General features: G+C 37.7%; 1 long non-coding RNA gene across 1 annotated transcript; it reads right to left on the bottom strand.

Moving 5' to 3' along the window:
• Window positions 1-1,790: 1,790 nt before the first annotated feature.
• LOC128028559 (uncharacterized) lies at window positions 1,791-3,528 on the bottom strand. The gene is made up of 3 exons (XR_008187163.1): window positions 3,498-3,528; window positions 2,633-2,685; window positions 1,791-2,210 (listed from the first exon to the last, which is right to left on the bottom strand). It is a non-coding gene; the product is annotated as an uncharacterized LOC128028559 (long non-coding RNA).
• Window positions 3,529-19,421: the final 15,893 nt, after the last annotated feature.

The raw sequence follows: 19,421 nt of genomic DNA, 5'->3' as shown, positions 1-19,421 counted from the left end.
GGATCATGACAAGGGCGATCTCATATGGCGTATCCATTACCCAACCAGTGTTTACAACTGAAGTCGGATCACATTTTATAGCCTAATGTATTGGCATGTTTGTAATGAAAGGGAAGTATGGTAGTTATCTGTCCAATGTTGGCCTGTTTGTTAAAGAAGATAATACCATGAATACAAGACCTGAACTGAGTGCAGAATTTGACTTTGTGTCATTTTGTTTCCTTGTCATATTCCAGAGTGTTTTGTTCATCAGCCATTTGCTTTAGTTCTCTAATCGTTCTTGCTTCTTGTCATTCTTGCCTTTGCCCAAAGTGAAAATTTAGTTTTGCAACTCTGTTCTAGGGTCATCATTGTCAAACCTGATATTAGGGGTGATGCTATATTCAACATCCCTCTTTGGAAGGAGCGTAAGAAGTTTTCTGCATTTACAACAAAAATAGCCAGGAAGGTTCTGAGGCTTTTGATTAATATTTAGTATTTAGCCACCTTTATTGTTATTATTGTTATAATTTACCTTGTTGTGCTACTTTTCGCTACTTTTGTCAAATACTCTTAATTATACACACTCAAAAAAATTACTCATTGGACAAACTCAATTTAATTGAGGGCAGGATTTCCATCCAATAAATATGTGTAGACTCAACTCATAAAAAAATAATTCATGTAATGAAATGTAATCAAGTTGGTCTAACTAAATTTTGACCAATTTAAGTGAGTTGGTCCAACTCAATTTCGACCAAATAGTTAAGATGAAATGGATACACTTATAAAATTAGTTTTATGCTTCTTAAACTTAAAACATTTCATTGAAAATCAATTAGGAAATCCTTCTTTTGAACCCCATAAAGACAAGAGACAAATCTTGATTGAGATTTTTATTTAGATGTGTTAATGTGAAAAGTACTTACAAAAAATGCAAGTACACATTTTAAAGCCTTTTTTTTCCCAGCCTTTGTAGCACATGAACAGTTTATGGAATTCTAAAGTCAAAAACACCCTCATGTCATTCCAAACCCGTGAAACCTCCGTTCATCTTGGAAACACAGTTTAAGATATTTTGGATTTAGTCCGAGAGCTCTCAGTCCCTCCACTGAAGCGGTGTGTGCGGTCTACTGTCCATGTCCAGAAAGGTAAGAAAAACATCATCAAAGTAGTCCATGTGACATCAGAGGGTCAGTTAGAATGTTGAAGCATCGTACGACCCGCTCACAACAGACCCGGAAGAGAAGACAATGCTGAATAAAGTCGTACTTTTTGCTATTTTTGGACCAAAATGTATTTCCGATGCTTCAAAAAATTCTAACTGACCCTCTGATGTCACATGGACTACTTTGATGATGTTTTTCTTACCTTTCTGGACATGGACAGTATACCGTACACACAGCTCCATTGGAGGGACTGAGAGCTCTCGGACTAAATCCAAAATATCTTAAACTGTGTCCTGAAGATAAACGGAGGTCTCACGGGTTTGGAAAAACATGAGGGTGAGATATTAATGACATAATTTTAATATCTGGGTGAACTTAAAATGAAAATTGTCATTTATTCATCCTCAGGTTGTTCCAAACATGTACAAATGTCTTTATTCTGTTGAACACAAAGGAAGATGTGTTAAAGTATATGGGAAACTGAACAGTTCTGAGCCACCACTGACTTCCATAGTAGGAAGAAAAAAACAACAATTATGGAAATCAATGGTGGCCCAGAACAGTTCAGTTTCCCATATACTTTAACACATCTTCATTTGTGTTTAACAGAATAAAGACATTTATACAGGTTTGGAACAACCTCAGGATCTGTAAATGATGACAATTTTCATTTTTGGGTGAACTATCCCTAAAAAGACATAAATGACTAACAAGAAATACACAAAAAGTGTGTAAAAAAAAAAAGCATGTAAGAATTTATAAAAAGGAAATGTACTTCTGTGTGTGTGAGCACCTGCATGTATTTTCAAATAATTCACATTATTGCACATCTCATGCAAACAGCTTGACTTTGAGTTGCAGGATCTTTGCATTCAAGTCCATCAAAGTTCATTAGGTTTTCTGGATAAACTCGAAGGTGTACTTTAGGTTTTCAGGAGAACTAAGATCAAGAGCATAAATGAGACTGATTGATGAATGCCAGGATCACGCAGTCTAGGTTGCTCAAAACCTTAATGCCCTCAATCACAACTCTGATGTCTTCTGTACAATCTCCTCAGTGGCCTGGACAAAACACAAAACACTTTGGTTAATTAAATTTGACCCTTTATATTTTAAAAGTAATCAGCAAATTGCATTGCTACTTTTCAGTCTGAAACTCAACATTTTCCTTAACTTCTTGGACTGTTTGATTTGGCAAACACAAAATTCATAGAATATCAATAATAAGCTTTTCAATAGTGACGAAAGTGATGTGACATACAGACAAGTATGGTAACCCATACTTGGAATTTGTGCTCTGCTTTTAACCCATCCACAGTGCACACAGACAGCAGTGAACATAATGAAACAAAATCTTATTATTCCACTAAAACATTGTTTTATTATGAAATGAAAATATAGCATTTAGTAATAATCAATCATATATTATAAAACATAAAAGTATTAACAGAATTGTGATAAAAAAATAAAAAAAAATCCCTTACCACATACTCCTTGAAGAAAGAGTCTGTATCTTCAGTCAGGTTGATCATCAGGCCTGTCAGGATGCAGGGGGAAAATAAAGACTGAAATAAGCCAAATGCAGAAACCTGAACAATAACTCTCTCTCACACACACACACAACATATTCCAGCATTGCAATCTTGACAATCGCAGATTCATTATATGAAGCTTCAGAACTAAGAAGGGGCTTACAGATTAGGTGTGCCTTAGAACCCGCATATCTAACAGTATTTCCTAATTACATTAATTTTCACGCGGGTTTTATAAATTTAATGCCGTGTATTCTCCCTGTATGTTCACGCACCGAACAGTTACACCCATATCGTTTCGGTTCAATATGAATAACGTTACATGTACCGTTCCACTCCTAGTTCTGATGTAGGCTTACCCCTGTCTGTCATTTGCTCTGATTTACAATGGGCACTGATTTTATGGTGAAATGTCTTATTTTTCATGCTAGGCAGGTCAAATTTGATTAAGAACAATGCACTGTGGCCAATTTACCGTTAGTGACGCAGCAAAAAATAGACTCGCGCCGAAACAATCGCGGCGATCACAAGCCTCCAATTCATTTTATGACGGATATATCGATCCAGATATCAAGCCAATTAGTTAAGAACCAATTTTGCACAGTTACAGGCACATTCTGAATCCTTAGACTGGTCTAACACAGGATTTGCAAGTTGCGGGAGTATGTTAAGCTGTCGAAGTGACACTTGGAACAATTCACCTCGCACAACTTTTACTGCTGTTGCATATTTCACTCAAAATGATGATATAAGTTAAACATTCTATTACAGTTAGGTAAAGTCTTTATTGCAAATACTCAAACAAGATAATACTTACCAATAACGAATAGGACATAGCAGTCCTTTCGACGGCAGACGAGAAAATGGCGGACACACACGCTCTCTGTGCATGTTCTTCTCTGAGCTTGTCTTGCACATGCGCAAATGGCGCGCTCCGAAGCCAAATTAATTTGAGTTAAGCAAATTAAAATAAATCTCATAGATAACACTATTTATACATTTTACGTTAGACTTATTAAATATATATATATGTATTATTCCCAATTAGTTATATTTAAATAAAGTGAACACAATTTAAATGTGTCATACCTAAGAAGGCCTCGAATCATTTTTTTGAGTGCATAAAACTTAATTAAACAATTTAATAATCAATTTGCAATGAATTTATATCTGTATTGTATTACACTGTATGCCAAGCGATTTGTAAAATGAATGGATGGATGGATGATCCAGCTGTGAGTGTCGTCATCTGGCAAGATGCGGCAATTCACTCTGTATGCAACTCTCACAGTGCTTTATGGGTATTCTCTAGCCGTTGAGCAAACATCAGTTGTACACTTGATATTGCTGTGTATCGTGGGATTGAATGAGTGCACTCAGTAATGTCCACTAAGTTTTCTGACACCACTAAAAATTTCTGTCCCCTCAAATAGTGCCCTATTTAAAGGTATGGGGGCGATTTCAGACACAGGGTATGAGTTTCATTCCTACTGTATAATTTGGTGTCTTTAGGACTAGGAGCCATCCCACAGCTCTGCAAATTTTGTATATCTCACTTGACTGACTAACATGATTCAGATAATCAGCTCGCTAGAAGAGAGCTAAATTAACTCAACTGACTGGCCATGTCTGAAAGTTTAGGTGACGTGACGTCTACTGTACATCAGTACGGATACATTTGAAAGCAACGTCTTCATTTCAAAATCTCTCTGTCCACACTAGCATTTTCAAGAAGTTTCTCATCCACACTGAAATGTCGGAAAATGCTAAATTCACCTTGCTGCGCATACATAAACCTGATAAAAGCTCACTCTGATGATACAGACAGAACAGACATGATAAGTTTACATGCAGAAAACTCTGTTTACAAAAAGCTTCATTTTCATCAGCAGAATCTTGCTGTGTCGTGGGAAGGCAACAGAAGCAAATACTGAAAACAATTAGTTTAATTTATATGGACTCTAAATGAGCCAAGTGGAATGGATTTGATGGAATGGAAAAGTGAACTAACATATTCACTGACAAAAGTGAGTGAGTCCAATATTATTGCTCATAAAAAGTGGGTGTGTCTTGTCCCACACACATACATTCTGACGCCCATGTATAATACTAATTTCATGCTAGAAATTTAATCAAACGTGTAAAAAGTTGGTCAAAAACCTACATTTAAACATAAACTGACCACCAAACTCAACTTAACATTTTTATTATTTAGCTCAGTTATCCCGGAATTTAATACACAGGGCTGTATGATAAAAAAGCAGCAAAGGATACAATAAAACATCTCAGGAGACATGAAGTGATGTTAACATGAGGTGAGATGAGACCTCCATTGATCAGATTTTTTTGTCCATTGCATCCCATAAATAAATCCCATCAGATTGATATATGGGGAATGTTTAGGCTAAGGCAACACATTGTACCATTCCTAAGCAATTGTTAATTATTATTATTTATTTATTTATTTATTTGTAGTGGGGCAGGGTGCATTGTCCTGCTGAATGTAGGCCACTGCTATCAGGGAATGCCATGTCAATGAAAGATGGATGTGGCCTGCAACAATCTTTAGGTAGGTGGAACATGTCAAAGTAACATCCCCATGAAATCCAGGACCCAAGTTTTCCTATCAGAACATGACTCAGAGCATAACACTTCCTCTGCCAGCCTATTTTCTTACCATAGTGTGCCAGAAAGGCTAGCCTTTGCTTACCGTGTTATTTAATTTGATTTTATTTAATCAAATGTAAATTTATTTGCTGTCAGAAAAAAACAGTTACTATTGTCTGCAGTACATGTATGCATAATACCTTCTTTTTAATTAAATGTTTATTTAAAATAAATGCTTTTGGCTTGAAATACATTCAACAATGCAGTATTTATATAAAATCTACATTTAATTATTCAGGGTCATTATTAATTTCTGCACACATTTTGTTTATTTTTATTCTAGTTTACAATTTTTTTGCCCCAAACTATTTCCATCCAAGGGTTATCCAAATAATAATATGCACAAAATATCCAATAAATAAATATGCACAAATGCTTCATATTTTAATATGATGCAGTTCAGTACCTTGACAGTACTTTGAAATATGAAGACATTCAATTTTTGGTAACTATGTTGCCTGCCTTGTAATGTGCACAATTTGTAAATCTCCATTTGCTAACTTTATTTATTTTCCTTTTGTGCAAATATCCTTATTCAACTATCTAATTACCACACAGTCTATTGCACTGTGGTAAATACATTTGGTGGTCAAAAAAAGTAGAATGTTCCTAGAAATGCTGTCCTATTATAAAAACAACTGAACTAATATCACACCATTGAATGACAGAGTCACGTTAGTAACATTTTCACGTGGCAGAAGTTGACATGTCAGACTGCTCAAACAAACAGAACAATGTTTGTAAAGAACCAGAGGGCCACTGTGTTTATGCTCTTCGGGAGGTCAACCTATAAATAGTTTACTTAGACTGGGATATAAAAAAAAAAATTCTTAAAAATGGACTCCTTACCTTCCCTGTGTCCATATGATAAGTCTACTGTAAACACTGTGAATGAAAAAAGGTCTCTCTTGTGGCCTGATACATTGCTGCAAACTTTAAGTCTGATGTCTGTCTACACTGAACGTTTTCATGCACTTTCTCTAAATGCAAATGTTGATCTTGTCACTACAATAGTTAAACAATAATTCTATACATAGATAACATAGTTTGGCTTTATAGATGAATGTTGTAGCCACACAAAATTCATGTTTATTTGACTATGTAATTACTCTCTCTGTCCAATATAGGTAATGCTATATGACATGATTTTGTCCAAATTTTTCTGTGTAAAGAGCACATATTGGTTGACAACATTAAGTTACAATAAAACTAGATTTATATAGTTTTTTTTTTTTTTTTTTAGAAAATGTGAGCAGAGTTTTTTCTCTGTGAAGGTCTCACTGCTACAATGGTATGCGGTTTCTAGGGTGGTTGCTACAGTGTTGCTAGGATGTTCTAGGTAGTTTCTAGGTGGTATTCTGGCTGACTATGAGATTTTGTTTCTGCATTTTATAATGCTTTTGGTAGAAATGACCAGTCCAAATGCTTAGATAAATACTATAGAAGTGTTTTTGAATTTATACAATTGTGCTCTTTTAAATAATTATTTAAACCCCCCAAAAAAAGAAAAAAAAGTATTGTTCACTTTAGCTTCTAATGCTGTCATTGCTCATTGGTTAGATTTTCATGTACGTATGAATGATGTGAGAGGTGAACAGAAAAGCTCCTAGGCTAGGTTCACACTGTTCTCAAATGTTGTTAATCCTGCTGAGAGAATGACTTCAATGGGAAAGGATTACAAATGATTGTCAACATATGTTTGTGAGTTCAATACAGTCAAGGACACAAATATTCTCTTACATAAAGACTTCTTTTATACTATTTTATAATGACAGGATTTTATTATTGTTTTTTTTTTGTAAAAGGCAGGATTACATAACCGTGTGTGTGTGTGTGCGTGTTAGACTGGGAGGGATTCTGTTGTCAGGAGAGCCTGTGTGCACTCTCTGCTATTGGGTGTCTCTGGGACTATATTGATGGCTCAGGGCTTTGGTGATGGTGATGTTGAGTGACCCGGGTCTTGGCATGCCCACTGCACACTGTGGTTCTGCTTTGCTTGTGTGGGCAGAGTTGCAGGCCAAACATGGCCACAGCGCAGTGTCATGTGATAGTGTTGCTGCCAAGCTGCCAGACTGGGGGAAGTGTGCATGTGTGTGAGGCACGAGTGACATGCTACACTGCTTTTGATTGACATGTAAATGGCTACTTAGTAACCTAGTACACGACAACGTTTTCAGTCAAAAACCGGAAACTTTTTATGTGTTTTGCCTTTTCTTTTAAATGTCAACGGCATTTGGGGGACTGAAAATACATATTTTTGAAAACGAGTTTCAAAGCCAATATATATCTCTTTAAAAGTGCAAGTTGTTGAATACGCCACCATTGTTGTTTCAGTGTAAACACCCAAAACAGTAATCTTTGAAAACACGGACATCATGCGTGTGTGTAGTATGTAGACAAGCACAGTACATGTCGATTTTAAAGGTAAACGTGAACGAACATACACATGGTTCTGTTGTTGCTACTCAAGAAAAAAGTCAGCAAAGTGTGGAATATTACAACCAACAGCAGAGTCGCATCATACAACATATAATCGTCACTTCCCTACAGGTACTGTTTAGTAACAAGGTAACAGCACCAACTATTGGCCTGGCATATGTTATACAGCATTTTTGACAGTTTTTCGCAGATATGTATAAACGCGAATCATGTTCTAAAATGTCAAAAAGTTAAAAGGAACATTGTTATGGCTACATTTTGATGCAGCATCAAATGTTTCCTTTGTAGAGAAAGCAATATCAGATGATAGATGATTACTATACAAAAATGATCCAAAATTGCAGACAAAGCAGACGAAATGTACAGAAAAAAGATTTAAAAAAAAAGTAAACTCAATTTATATGACATACAGTTGCTGCCTACAAAGAATTCCAAATCGGTCACTTAGGAAATTATATTTTAGTTATGATAGACAGCTGTCTGTGGCAGCAGGCAGTGAGGCAGCTCACTGGTTTTGGAATAGAGCCAAAAAAAAAAAAAAAAAAAATTCAATTTTGCAGCTGAAGCTATGTTGTTTCAGTCTCTTTCAACGTGCAGCTCTTTTGGTCTAAATCCACTTCTCTCTTAGCATCTGCCTTTCTAAATCTCTCGAACCAATGGACAGTCATAAACAGAACAGGTATATATAACATACATAATATGTATTCTCTGTCAACTCAGAATTTGAGTTTATGCTTAACCATGAAACATGCTCATAAATGTGTGACAGCAAATAGTCAATATAGTGAAATATGGATGGCACAGATTCATATAATTATGAATAAGATATAGGACAATATAGACCATTATAGCCTATGAGGTCAAGAAGCTCATACCAGTAGGCCTCTGTTACATTCACCTCCTAAAAAGTTTATACTTTAAAGTAAAAGGCCTTTTAGAGTGATTGTAAAAATGGCATCCTTCAAGTGTGGTGTACATGTACATTTGGTCTGTGAAATCTTTTGTATTGAAGTAAACATAAGAATACATTTGATATTTTAGTCAAGTCAAGTCACCTTTATTTATATAGCACTTTAAACAAAAAGGATTCTGTCAAAGCAACTGAACAACATTCATTAGGAAAACAATGCAATGCAATGTAATGTCAACAATGCAAAATGACAGTAAAAGGCAGTTCATCATTTAATTCTGTGATGTCATCATCTCAGTTCAGTTTAAATAGGATCTGTGCAATCATTTGCAATCAAGTCATAGTAATGTTTCAAGATGAACACTTGATTATCCATGCTATTTAGAAAAATTTTGTTAAAATGTGAGTATCAAATATGATACATCAGGTCGTTGAAGAACACTAATTTGTACGTCTCTCAATCATCATTGTATAGTGTTGCGTTATACTGTATGTGCAACCCCACAATAAAAACTACTTTGAGAGCTTTTAACATAATATGTGATAATGACAATACTTGTATGCATTTGATGCAACTAGTCTGCTATTATAAAGATCTCATTGATTTACATTACAAGATATCGGAATTTCATGTTACATTTCGGCCATAGAATTATTATCAACTGCACCAAATGGCATATTTTCCCTCAGTTCGTGCCTCTGAATAAAATTACACAAACTATTATTTTTTATGTCAGGCTTTACAGACTCTGCATGTAGGAGAAAACATTTTAAAAAATATAAACACACTTCACATTTCATGCTCTCTTTCTTATTTTTTATTTTTCGGTCTCTCTCTTCTCTTCACTCTTAGTGAGAATGCAAACCCCTTTCCTCTTCATCTATTACCTATTCATCTATTAGTTCTGAAAATATGAGCAGTCAGGCAGAGCCTGCCACCTCGACCCCAGCAAAAGAACTGTTCTGCCAAATGAAGCCATTTCTCTTGCTCACGGGTTTATCAAATATAGGTCATTAGTATCTGAAGGCAGAGTGCATGTACATGTCATTACTGAATTTATAATAATTTCACTTCTCCACGCGCACAGTTTATTGATAGATGTGCGATGCTATTAACATATGAAGAGGTCTTCCTTTAAATAGCACATCAGTGCTTATGTTGGCTTTTGAAATTATAATCTGAATTTCCTAGTGGTTTCTCTGTGTTTCAAATGCATAATTATGGTCCTTAATTATATCAACCATAGGTGATTAAAGTGACATTTACTTTCACTGTGGGAGATCAGATGATGCATGCGGCTGCAGGTGGTGATGCTAACAGTTATGACGGCGTGAGTCTTCCGTGGTCTCTGCTCATCTTTTAAGAAGTGATGCTCTCTCTCACCCATCTGTCTGCACAATAATCCCTGTGGCGCTTAGAGATATTACTGCCTGGTTTATCACCGTGGCAACAGGCCCTCAATCCCAACTCGCAACCATGGACTGCGGGCTGTAGAAGGGGGTTGACATCACACAAACACACACACACACACACACACACACACACACACACACACACACACACACACAGGCATATATAATAAAACAAAAAGGACACTGACTATGTTATGTTACGTATGTACAATGACTAACATATGATATGCTTGATGCTTCAAATTAATGTCCAAATTTGGAATAAATGTTCTAATAGAGATGCTTATCAGTTTTAGTCTTTAATTCATGAGAGTTCATTAGTCTTTCTATTATAATTACCATTCCTTCTATAACCACTGCTATTAGAAAGCCTTTCTGTTTATTGATCTGCTGTAGGAACTGCATGACCAAATAACCAAAACAATCCAAGGTTTTATTTAGCACAGTGGCTAAACAGTGTTTTTTTTTATTTAGCACAGTGGCTAAATTAACAAATAACCAGCCGCCACCTGATTCAAATATTCCATCAACATTTAATAGTAATGACTTTATGAATTTCTTCACTGAAAAAATAGATAACATTAGAAATACAATAGCGAATGTAGATTCTACAGCGTCTAACACTTCAGTTTCATCCATCACACCCAAAGATAAACTGCAGTGCTTTACAACCATAGGACAGGAAGAGCTAAATAAACTTATCACTGTATCTAAGCCAACAACATGTTTATTAGATCCTGTACCCACTAAATTACTGAAAGAGTTGTTAGCTGTAGCCGAAGAACCATTTCTCAATATTATTAACTCGTCGTTATCTTTAGGTCACGTGCCAAAACCATTTAAGCTGGTGGTTATCAAGCCTCTTATTAAGAAACCAAAACTAGATCCTAGTGTACTGGCAAATTATAGGCCTATTTCAAATCTTCCATTTATGTAAAAATTTTTTGAAAAAGTTGTGTCTGCTCAATTGGGCTCCTTCCTGCAAAAAATGATCTTTATGGAGAATTTCAGGTTTCAGACCCCACCATAGCACAGAAACTGTACTTGTTAAAATTACAAATGACTTGCTCCTTGCGTCTGATCAAGGCTGAGTCTCATTGCTAGTTTTACTTGATCTTAGTGCTGCGTTCGACACCAGAAATCATGACATACTCATAGATAGATTACACAACTATACAGGTATTCAAGGGCAGGCTCTAAGATGGTTTAGATTCTACCTGTCCGAGCGCTACCATTTTGTTTATTTAAATGGGTAGACCCTTTTAATTTAAAGCATTTAAACAATATGGTTTCGCTGTTATAAAATTTTTGTTGTTTAGTGGTGGTATTAGTATAGCTTATATTTCATTGGGGTATAACTTTATTTTGATGGTCCCTTTAACACATTCTGTTGACTATAAATAACGTTCCACCTACTTATCTACTAACTCTCATTTCAGTATTAGTAGAGTATTAGTAGACTGGTAGGGTTAGATTAAGTTGACATGTACTTGCAAAGTTACTGATTCAGTGGAATGTCTGACCATCACAATAAAGCATATATTAAAGTGCTAGTTCATCCAAAAATGAAAATTAGGCTGCGTTTTATTCACCCCCAAGGCCTCCTAGGTGTATATGACTTTCATCTTTCAGACGAATGCAGTCAGATTCGTCTTTGATCTTTCAAGCTCTATCATTGCAGTCATTGTATTGCTTCAGTCCAAAAGATTTTAAATAAAAAGAGCCCATCCATAAAAAAAAAATAAAAAAATGTCTCATACGCCTGCGGGTGCACTGTTAAAAATTATTTGGGCTTTTAGTCAGAGGGACGATTGTTGTAATATACTCTTACACAAGTGAAACGGTGTGAGACCTGTCTTCATTATTATGGAAAAATATGTGAACAGTGGGAACAATATACCCGGGTCAACCTGCCAATTTACGTGGCGTCGCGACTCGTACAAGAAGCTTTGCTCGCACTCAATCAACCTGGCACAGCATTAACAGAAAGTGAGATAACAGAGCAACTCATGGTCCATGGGGAAGAGGAGTGCAAAAAAACACTGACCACCAGCATAGTGTATGGACTATATTTTTTATGTTGAGTTAGATGCGGGATTAAACACTTAGTGATTGTTTTCATGTGTAGTGATACGTGTGCCGCCCGTTACACTCTGTATCCATGGCAACGAGCAGAAGTGGGGGTGAACGGTCACGCAGACCACCATTTGGAGATCAGACGTGGGTTTCTTGCAAGGGGGAAAGTAAAGTATGAAGAGTTACAACAACTTCAACTTGAAAAAAGCACGGAAACTCTTTAAAAACTCACAATATTCCGTTCAGTTCAGCCGTCCATGTAAATACATTTAAAATTGCCTCTCTCCACAACTCGTACCTCCTATGGCTCCATTTTAATGCTACCTGGCACTCACCCGCTGTGAGCATTCTATTGACTGCCATTCCTTTTGACTTTGCGAATAACTTTACATCTAAGTGTTTAAAGACTTTATCTGTCCATTGTTTATTTCTAAAGAAACATCACAATGTATAATAGGCTCTGTTACCTTATCTCAAATTATCTCAAACCCCCTTGAGTTTCTTGCCAAAAGACGGGCCTTTTGGCTCTGAGTATAAAAGAGAAACTTTTTACAAGAACAAATTTAAAGTCATGGAGTTGATTGATATGTTTTAGATTTATCTTCAAGACAGAAATTTGTTTATATTCCGGTTTTGAAAGTCCTGACAGAGCTGTAAATTCGTAATGATGTGTTAGATAAAGTCTTGGAGACAGGACATATTGAAACAATTGAACACTTGTCTCAGTACAATACATACAGAGATGGTCTATATTACCAAGACAATAATTTGCTCTCGTCAGAGCAGATCTTAGCATTGCCCTAGGACTGTATGTAAGATTAATAAGGGAATTAAGATCAATATAAATCAAAGGGGATTGAATTACAGTAGGTAAGAACTGAATTAGAATGCAAATTATTCAGAAATAATATTTAACCCTTTATCAACTATTCCTCCACCGATAAATTGAGCTTAGGGTATCTTATCAATACTGGACAAAATATTATCCCGTGGCCTACGGTAATAATATCATAAAATTATGATTACTGGTTATGAGCAAGGTAACAGAATCTACAGTTTAAGGCAGTAACTTGTAAGCACACAGCACAATTTTGTTGCTTCAATTTATAACAACGTTTTCAGGATTTCTCAGAGGGCAGGCTTCAAGTATAACTCGTTTGAAGTAATGGTGCTTCATATAACATTATCCAGAGAAACAAATGTTAATGATAAATATGTTTGTACTGGCTACTGTATACAGGCGACCAGGGCACCATACCGACTTTATTAAAGAGTTTGGTGATTTTACATCCGAGTTAGTTCTGGCTACAGATAAAGTTTTAATAGTTGGTGATTTTATTATCCATATTGATAATGAAAAAGATGCATTGGGATCAGCATTTATAGACATACTGAACTCTATTGGGGTTAGACAACACATTTCAGGATCTACTCATTTTGGAAACCATACTCTAGATTTAATACTGTCACATGGAATTGATGTTGATAGTGTTGAAATTATGCAGCTGAGTGATGATATCTCAGATCATTATTTAGTTTTGCGCAAACTTCATATAGCCAAAATTGTAAATTCTACTTCTTGTTACAAGTATGGAAGAACCATCACTTCTACCACAAAAAAGACTGGAAAAGCTCAGAACAACTTAATGATGTAACAGAAACTATGGACTCTCTCTTTTCTAGCATTTTAGATACAGTTGCTCCTTTATGCTTAAGGAAGGTTAAGGAAACCAGTATGACACCATGGTATAATGAGCACACTCGCACCCTATAAAGAGAGCAGCCCGAAAAATGGAGTGCAGTAAGTAACCTAAAAAAAAATTAGAAAGTAACCTATCCTGCAGAAAAGCATTAAAAACTGCTAGATCCGATTATTTTTTTCTCTTTTAGAAGAAAACAAACATAACCCCAGGTATTTATTAAACATATAAATTCCACTTATTCTCTACTATAGGAGAGGAAGAATTGTATAAACTTGTTAAATCATCTAAACCAACAACATGTTAGATCCTATACCATCTAAGCTCATAAAAGAGGTGCTTCCGAAAGTCATAGATCCTCTGACTATTATTAATTCCTCATTGTCATTAGGTTATGTCCCCAAAACCTTCAAACTGGCTGTTATTAAGCCTCTCATCAAAAAACCAAAACTTGACACCAAAGAACTAGTTAATTATAGACTAATCTCGAATCTCCCTTTTCTGTCCAAGATACTAGAAAAGTTGGTATCCTCACAATTATATTCCCTCTTAGAGAAAAATGGTTTATGTGAGGATTTCCAGTCAGGATTTAGACCGTTTCATAGTACTGAGACTGCTCTCCTTAGGGTTACAAATTACCTGCTCTCATCATCTAATCGTGGTCGTATTTCTCTATTAGTTTTATTGGATCTTAGTGCTGCGTTTGACACAATTGACAACATTCTTTTGCATAGACTAGAACACTTTGTTGGCATTAATGGAAGTGCATTAGCATGGTTTAAATCGTACTTATATGACCGCCATCAGTTCGTAGCACTGAATGAAGATGTATCATATCGCTCACAAGTGCAGAATGGAGTACCTCAAGGCTCAGTACTAGGGCCACTCCTCTTCACACTTTATATGTTACTGTCACAGGTCGGAGTGGACCACAGGTGTTGCGAGTCACGCCCCTTCCTAATTTCCACCTCGAGGAGGTCCCACGAACACCCCAATGACCAGACACACGAGATAAGTTAAGGATAATTTTAAAACAACTTTATTTAAATTATTTAAAAAGATAATTTAGGGAAGGAGAAAGGGGAATCTAAAATCTGGAGGTCTTTGGTAAGTGATCACAAGGGGATGGGGGCAAGGGCTCTTACGTCCTTTCACAGAACTCCCACCAATCTCCTGACTGATCCTAAGTCCTTCCTTCGCGGCTTGATTTCCCGTGGCGCCCTTCTCTTCTCCTGAAGGCAACAGAAACACACGATGAGTAATGGGTAAGACGGAGAAGAATGCCTTGTTCCTATATTCGTTGCTCTTTAGGTTGTACTTCACCAGCGTCTGGACAGCTCCTCCATTCCAATAGACATCCTAGGTAAGTACAAGGTAACACACAAGCCCCTGAGGGCGCAGGTAAGTTTTCAGCAAGTGACTGTATCTTCACGCTGGGCTTACAGGGCGTGTTCAAGATCAATAGCTTCTAGCTCGTGCAGACGGGTAAGTATTCAACAAATGGCTGTATCTTCACACTGGGCTTACAGGGTGTATTCAAGGTCAATAGCTTTTAGCCCGTACAGACAGGTATGTATTCAACAAGTGACTGTATCTTCACACTGGGCTTACAGGGCGTATTCAAAGTCAATAGTTTTTAGCTTTCCCCACAATATCCGCACAATACCTTGTCTTGCATTCACACTTCACCTCCTTCAAGCTGGATACGAGGAACGGAGTTATAGGTGGGCGTAGGTGGAATAGGTGGGCACCGCCACGGCAGCCTACGTTCTCTCCAACAGGAACTTTTCCCGGCCTGGAGGGCGAGTACAGACAACAGGGACACGGCACAGCACTGCAAGACTTCAGGTGTACACACGTCAAAGACAGACTACACACACTTCAGTGATTTTTAAGGTCAGTACTCCAAACCCGGTCGGATTCCGTCCTGGAGGAGTTTACAGTCGCTGGCACGGTAAGTGCTCCAAACTTTGCGGTGTAGCCACAGCCAAATAACATCCGTTCACCCCCACTTTACTTCGGCTCACCCACTCGTCTCGTCCTCCACGATGGGGCCGCTCAACAAGCTGTTAATCACTCCAGCAGATATTAGTTATCCATATCCAAGTATGAACAATGATATGTAAACAATCCAATGTACTCACAGTCTTCGTGATACTGATCTTCTCCCGCTCTCTTTCTCATCCAGATATAAACAGCAATATAAGCAATCCAATGTACTCACAGTCTTCGTGATACTGATCTTCTCCCGCTCTCTTTCTCTCCCCAGCTTCTTACAGACACCCGGAAGCGTTATCGTTGTTCCACAATAGCGCTATTTTCCTGCGGGACCTTCATATAACAGACACGGGTGAGTATGGCTTCTTTCCACAAAACTTCGCTCTGGCAAACATGTTCCAGTAGCCGTATTTAAATCCTCCAATTCGCTTAGCGACTCCACACTTGCTCTCATCTGCTTCGTCCTATTCCAGCGCCCAAAACACTCCGTCTCACTCGTGGCGTTCCTTGGGAAGCAAAACGACACTCCTTCCTGTATCCTCAATGCTCTCTTTATACTCCCAAACTGCCCCGTCTGCAATCGCCACGTCATTGAACGCACCTGCTGAAGATTTCCCTTGATTTGGGGTGTCCAGGGTTTCCGGAAGTGACAAGGGCTTACAAATTTCGGTCTGGGCGGAACTTCTCCTCTCACTGTTGGTTCCACCCTCAAAGTCACTCCGTGACATTACCCTTGGGAGATATCATCAGGAAACATGTTGTTAGCTTTCACTGTTATGCTAATGATACTCAGCTCTATTTTTCTTCGCGGCCCGGTGAAACACACCAATTTGAAAAAACGAATGGCATGCATGGTCGATATAAAAAACTGGATGACGAGTAATTTCTTACTGCTGAAATCTGAAAAAACAGAGGTGTTAATTATAGGACCTAAAAACTCTGCATGTAATAACCTAGAACACTGTTTAAGACTTGATGGCTGCTCTGTCAATTCTTCATCATCAGTTAGGAACCTAGGTGTGCTATTTGATCACCGTCTTTCCTTACAAAGACACGTTTCTAGCATTTGTAAAACTGCATTTTTCCATCTCAAAAATATATCTAAATTATGGCCTATGCTCTCAATGTCAAATGCAGGAATGTTTATCCGTGCATTTATGACCTCAAGTTTAGATTATTGTAATGCTTTATTGGGTGGTTGTTCTGCACGCTTAGTAAACAGCAGCAAGAGTTCTTACTAGAACCAGGAAGTATGACCATATTAGCCCGGTCCTGTCAACACTGCACTGGCTCCCAATCGTATAGATTTTAAAATATTTCTTATTACTTATAAAGCCCCGAATGGTTTAGCACCTCAGTATTTGAATGAGCCCCTTTTACATTATAATCCTCTACGTCCGCTACATTCTCAAAACTCAGGCAATTTGATCATACCTAGAACATCAAAATCAACTGCGGGCGGCAGATCCTTTTCCTATTTGGTGCCTAAACTCTGGAATAATCTACCTAACATTGTTCGGGAGGCAGACACACTCTTGCAGTTTAAATCTAGATTAAAAACCCATCTCTTTAACCTGGCTTACACATAACATACTAATATGCTTTTAATATCCAAATCCATTAAAGGACTTTTAGGCTGCCATAATTAAGTAAACCAGAAACCGGGAACACTTCCCATACCACTATTAGAAGAATGCCATCAACGCTAATATTAGTCTGTTTCTCTCTTATTCCAAGGTCACCGTAGCCATCAGATCCTGTATGTATCCAGATCAGAGGGTCACTGCAGTCACCTGGATCCAGTACGTATCCCGACCAGATGATGGATCAGCACCTAGAAAGGACCTATACATCCCTGAAAGACAGCGAAGACCAGGACAACTAGAGCCCCAGATACAGATCCCCTGTAAAGACCTTGTCTCAGATGACCATCAGGACAAGACCACAGGAAACAGATGATTCTTCTGCACAATCTGACTTTGCTGCAGCCTGGAATTGAACTACTGGTTTCGTTTGGTCAGAGGGGAACTGGCCCCCCAACTGAGCCTGGTTTCTCCCAAGGTTTTTTTCTCCATTCTGTCACCAATGGAGTTTCGGTTCCTTGCCGCTGTCACCTCTGGCTTGCTTAGTTGTGGTCACTTCATGTACAGCGATATCATTGACTTGATTGCAAATAAATGCACAGACACTATTTAAACTGAACAGATATGATATCACTGAATTCAGTGATGAACTGCCTTTAACTGTCATTTTGCATTATTGACACACTGTTTTGCTAATGAATGTTGTTCAGTTGCTTTGACGCAATGTATTTTGTTTAAAGCGCTATATAAATAAAGGTGACTTGACTTGACAAGACACTGGTATGTAAAATCAAACAAGGCTTTATTGAACTACTCTAATACACACAAACTAAACTAATGCAAACTAAAGACACTATTTCTTGCCCGCAACCTGAGAGAATCAGTCTACTAACACTTTAATCTTAGTTCATTTTCTTAATAAGATTTGCACCAGTTTCAGCCATAATTAGATATTGGGTACTTGCGTTTGGATGCTCCTGTGGGTGCTTTGCTGGAAGTTGCTGGAGACTGAATCTCTGGCGCTGATTGGCTGGCAGTCTGTCTATGACGCGATCTGAGGGACAGCACTCAATGGTAAGTGATTGGTTGGCTTTGCCGGGTGGCGCTTCGTTCGCGAGACTGGATTGTGGTTTGAGTTTTCTCTAAGTCTGTAGTGACTCTTTCTTTGACGAAGTTCAGCGAGGGACTTACGGAAGAGTTGATGAGTTTTGAGTGAGCTCTTGGTGGTTTGAAGAGTACACGCTGGACCATGGAAAGGTCAGCACAAACCATAGGCAAGAGCCCAAGTCACTGCAAGCAGGGCTAAAAGCTAGGCAAAAAGCCTGTCATTCGGTTATAAGCGTGTCCATCTGACCCGTCCTTCTTAGTGTGACAGCCTATCAGATATTGTCTTGGGCGGGACCTATGCCCCATTCTCCGGTTCTTGCATGTAATTAGCATACTTAAAATATATGTGAGGTAAAAACTGGCAATCAATTTAGCTTATTGGAAGCAATTTTGAGGCCGTTGTTTGTATTAAACCACCAGTGGGTTAAATTTAAGTCTATTGGTCTATTTGGGAGATAAAGTCTTTGATTTAAGGTTTTTGGTGATCCTGGGACAAAGGAATGCCTTAGCATCCTTCCTTTCATGATAAGGCTGGGGATTTATGCATTGGGGTCACCACAGGGGTTCTTGGCCATTTGGTCTTAAGTTTGGAGAACATAGAGAAATATTTTCCTGCTGTCCTGGCATCGCTGGTATGAGATTAGACAGGCACAGAAGGGAAAGGAGGGGGTGACATCTCCTTTAGCCATCTTGGCACCATGACTGTGTTTTATGACGCACTAATGGTTCGATGAGGAATCGTTCTGAACTGTGAAATGCGATGTTGCATTCTTTTAATGAAATGGACTGTTCAAGGATAAAAAAGCACAAGGTCTGTGCAGTCTATTGAGTGATTTCAAATTTATCTA

Source organism: Carassius gibelio, chromosome A15 (assembly GCF_023724105.1).
Source record: "Carassius gibelio isolate Cgi1373 ecotype wild population from Czech Republic chromosome A15, carGib1.2-hapl.c, whole genome shotgun sequence".
NCBI classification, from domain to species: Eukaryota; Metazoa; Chordata; class Actinopteri; order Cypriniformes; family Cyprinidae; genus Carassius; species Carassius gibelio.
This window is presented reverse-complemented; position numbering and strand designations above follow the sequence as displayed.